This window comes from Ornithorhynchus anatinus, chromosome 1, assembly GCF_004115215.2.
Source record: "Ornithorhynchus anatinus isolate Pmale09 chromosome 1, mOrnAna1.pri.v4, whole genome shotgun sequence".
In the NCBI taxonomy this organism is placed as follows: Eukaryota; Metazoa; Chordata; class Mammalia; order Monotremata; family Ornithorhynchidae; genus Ornithorhynchus; species Ornithorhynchus anatinus.
In genome coordinates, this window is record NC_041728.1 from 147,186,945 (window position 1) to 147,191,574 (window position 4,630).

General features: G+C 40.5%; 1 non-coding gene across 1 annotated transcript; it reads right to left on the reverse strand.

Moving 5' to 3' along the window:
• Window positions 1–3,500: 3,500 nt before the first annotated feature.
• LOC114815972 lies at window positions 3,501–3,638 on the reverse strand. Its single transcript, XR_003763754.1, has one exon. It is a non-coding gene; the product is annotated as a small nucleolar RNA SNORA7 (small nucleolar RNA).
• Between the last annotated feature and the right edge of the window lie 992 nt (window positions 3,639–4,630).

The window sequence follows — 4,630 nt, forward strand, 5'->3', positions numbered from 1 at the left end:
AAAATGAATGGTTGAAGATGGAAGTCAGGGATGGTAGAAGGGAGAGGGCAGTTGTTTTGAGAAGGAGCATGGCCTAGTGGAAAGAACTCACCCTTGTGAATCAGAGGCTCGGGGGTTCTAATCCCAGCTCCGTTACTGATCAGCTATATGACTTTGGGCAAGTCACTTAGCTTCTCTATACCTCAGTTATCTCATCTGTAAAATGGAGGTTAAGACTGTGAACCCCACATGGAACAACCTGATTACCATTTATCTACCCCAGTGCTTAGAACAGTGCTTAGAACATAGTAAGCACTTAAAACATACCATTATTATTATATTGTTATTATTATAATTATAAGATGAAAAGAGATGTGGTTGGAGGCACAGGAAGTGGGAGTAGATTGTGAGAGAAGGAGGGAGATTTCCTCTTGAGATATTCTTGGGAAAGATGGGAGAGTCAAAAAGGAGGCAGGAACAGGGAGGGCCTGTAGAGGACAGGGGAGAGCATGCCTTATGGTTTCAATTTTATCGATAAAGTATGTTACCAGCTCTTTAAGATCAAGACATGGACAGGGGGTTTGAGTTGGGAGTTAACTGTCTAAAAGAGCTGACATGGGCAGTGGGTATGGAAGTCAGTAAGAAAGGAAAGGTTTTGTTGACAAATGGAGGAGAGGGAAGAATTAATGCAAATGAGGATGAATTTGAGATGGTGGATTCAATTGGAGGCTAATTGATCTTTTTAAGTTTTGAATGGTATTTGTTCAGTGCTGACTATGTGTCAAACACTGTGCTAGCATTGGGGTAGATACAAATTAATTAGGTCAGACACAGTCCCTGTCCTGCATAGGGATCACAGTCTAAGCAGGAAGGAGAACTGGGACATAGAGAAGTTAAGTGACCTGCCTAAGGTCACACATCAAGCAATAGGCAGATCCGAGATTAGACCGATTGTACATTCCAAGCGCTTAGTACAGTGTTCTGCACATAGTAAGCACTCAATAAATACAGTTGAATGAATGAACGCAGGTCCTTTGACTTTCAGGCCCATGCTTTTTCCACTAGGCCATGCTACTTGTCTGATCATGATCAAATACCTAATATGTTGAGGCACTCAGCAGTGGTATAAGGATACCAGTGGTGTGGATTGGCAGTGTATTGCCATTATGTGGCAATTAGAATTACCTTATTTCCTGGTGGCTTTGGAACAATATTTCTTGAGGTTTTCCTGGGCTTGAATCCTGAAATAAAGGCAATGAGAGGGTCTTAAACACTTATTTATGCAAAAGTTCATTCAGAAATTTGTTTTGCCTTGACACAAGAATAGAGCAATGCTGTGCAGTTAGCACTTGCTTTCCCTTTCAAACATGCCATAATTTGAGAATATAAGTAGCTATAGAAGCGCTATTTTTACTAAGCTAAATTAGGAAGTACTAACCGAGTAGTGGGAAATGCCAGAAAGAAATAAGTCCACAGTAAAATGCAACCGATCTGCTCTTATGGCTGTTTGCTTTTTTCTCCCCCCCTCTGCTTTAGCAACATCTGTTTTCGGGAGTTCTGGTGTTAACTTGTGAGGCTGTTCTGGAGTGATTTGGTCCCCTGAAGGAGCTTTAAATTTGAGCTGGAGGACCTCAATTTGCATAGAAAAGATACAAAGGGGGCAGGGATCTGGTGAGTTCCAAAGTGAGTGGTAGGAGGAGCAGCCGAGTGAAAGAGTGTTCACTTCAAAAAGCTCTTTAAGAATCATTCTGCATGTCAGGAGAGTGAGCATTGGATTAGGGAATCTGAAAAACCATATGGAAAAGATTTCTAAGTCAGAGAACTGGAGGTTGTGTCTCCTTGCCCTCTCCCAGGACTCTGACCTGAAGCTCCTGGTCATTTATTACGGGGTTAAAGGCCTGAGCTTGAAAGGAGGGTAGCACTAAATGTGGCATTCATTGGTTCTGTTTTCCTGATACTATTTTGGATATTTATTTCACAGAATAATTCTACGATGGAATAATATGATCTATGTCTACATTACAATCCATGGCAGTACATTTCACCAGTCTGGATTGAATCTGGGTTCACGTTGCTCTAGAGCGGTAAACCAGGATGGATCAAATCAATCAATACAGGTAGTACTTATTGAGCATTTACTGTGTGCAGAACACTGTACTAAGCATTTGGGAGAGTACACTACAGTAGTGTTGGTAGACACAATCTCTGCCTTGGAGATCAGACATCCGGTATTTAAAAGTTCCAAGGGAATATATGGATTTAGGAATTCCATTAAGAAGTCTCTATAGGCACCATTCATTCATTCATTCAATAGTATTTATTGAGCGCTTACTATGTGCAGAACACTGTACTAAGCGCTTGGAATGAACAAGTCGGCAACAGATAGAGACGGTCCCTGCCGTTTGACAGGCTCACGGTCTAATCGGGGGAGACGGACGGACGAGAACAATGGCGATAAATAGAGTCGAGGGGAAGAACATCTCGTAAAAACAATGGCAACTAAATAGAATCAAGGTGATGTACATTTCATTAACAAAATAAATAGGATAATGAAAATATATACAGTTGAGCAGACGAGTACATAATGAACTATATCTCCAAACTGGCAAGTTCAAAAATGAGAACTTATGAATCACCCCAATAGAGACACTGCAGCATATAATAATAATAACAATGATGATGATATTCATTAAGCACTTACTATGTGTCAAGCACTGTTCTAAGTGCTAGGACAGGATACAAGGCAATTAGGTTGTCCCACATGGGGCTCACAGCCTTAATCCCCATTTTACAGATGAGGTAACCAAAGCATAGAGAAGTTAAGTGACTTGCACGAAGTCACACAGCTGACAAGTGGCAGAGCTCTGACTCCCAAGCTGGGTTCTTTCCACTGAGCCACACTGCTTCTCTAATAGAGAAGGAGAGGTAAAAGATAACTACAGCTGTTGTAGGTTTTTAAGGGTGATTATGGGACCGCTGCAATATTTTCCCCCCATTTTACAACATGCCTTAAATGAACTCTAGTGGTCTGAAATAATTATCACACCAACTAAAGCATCTAACTTAAAACTAGGAGTAACTCTAGACAAGTCACTTATCTTGTCTTTGCTTGTTTCCTTATCTGTAAAATGGGGATAAATTACCAGTTCTCCTTCTTAGAGTTGGAGGCCATTTTGGGATAGGGGTTGTGTCACATCTGATAATCATGTAATTATCTTATATCTGTCACAGTGTTTAAAACAGTGCTTGGCACATAGTAAGCACTTAATTACTGTTAGTATCCCATTGAGTAAGGATCCTCTTGTCTTATGCTCTTGAGTCATTTCCGACCCATAGCGACACCATGGACACATCTCTCCCAGAATGTCCCATCTCCACCTGCAATCGTTCTGGTCATATATCCATAGACTTTTCTTGGTAAAATACAGAAGTGGTTTACCATTGCCTCCTTCCGCTCCGTAAGCTTGAGTCTTTGCCCTCGACTCTCCCATGCCTCTGCTGCCCAGCACAGGTGAGTTTTGACTTGTAGCAGATCGCCTTCCACTGGCTAGCCACTGCCCAAGCTAGGAATGGAATGGATATCCCTCTGCTTGACTCTCCCTCCGGTAGTCGAGACTGGTAGAGTACTGGAAATTCTCCAGGTGTGAGGCTGAGAGAGGGTGTAAGGGTTGTAGTTAATCTTTAAAGATAATTATAGTAAAGTTAAATGGTTGAGTGTAACTTTTTCAGAATTATTTTAAATGCCTTAAATTAACTCTAATAGTCTGAAATAGTTAGCACTCTTTCTAAAGCTTCTAATTTACAGTTGGGAGTAATTTTAGGCACTAGACAAATTAAACTCAAAATTTCTTATTTTTATAGTGCTTTCAGTTTGGCTTTTACTTTGGGCTTATAAAATGTAATACTTTTTTCTAATTCTTGGCATAATATTATTTTTTTACATTCATTTGAAAAATCTAAGTTCATGAGAACCTAACTTATATGTGATGCAAAACCAAATAGGCTATCAAGGCTTCAAGTAATAGCAGCACTTATCAAGACTACAGCTGAGTTTTTACAAAGACTAATGTTAGTAAATTGGCATTCCACCCTGTATGAAGTCAGGGAGTTCCATCTGTCACTGAATTCCAACTACATAATATGTTATCCAGGGATACAAAACTTGACAAAGAAGTATAAAACCAAGCAAAAAAGTCTAGCACACACAATTTTGCTAAAATGCATGTTTTTGCCATGCCTTTTGGTGACAGTGTGGTTAGGAAAATTAGAAAACATGTAAGACTGTGTTTGAGGAAATAATTCCAATCCTTACATAGAGTCTCTCATCCTTCTAAGTCATAATTCTAGAGGAGATCTCCAACTTCTTTCAGAAATCTATCCCTTCCACTTATGCCTCCCGTCACACCTCATTAAAGTACCTCCCCTCTCCCTTCTTCTTCTCCTGATCAACCAACTTTCTTCAACCACTCACTCACTCACCAATGGCCCCTTCCCCACTCCTTTCAAGGTTCTGTTCTGGGTCATTTTCTCTTCTCCCTTCACACCCATTCCTGTGGAGAACTCATTTGCTGTGGTTTCAGCTATCATCTCCTTGCAAATGACTCTAAAATGTACCTTTCCAGCCTGGATTTCTCTCCTTCTCAGCTGCCTA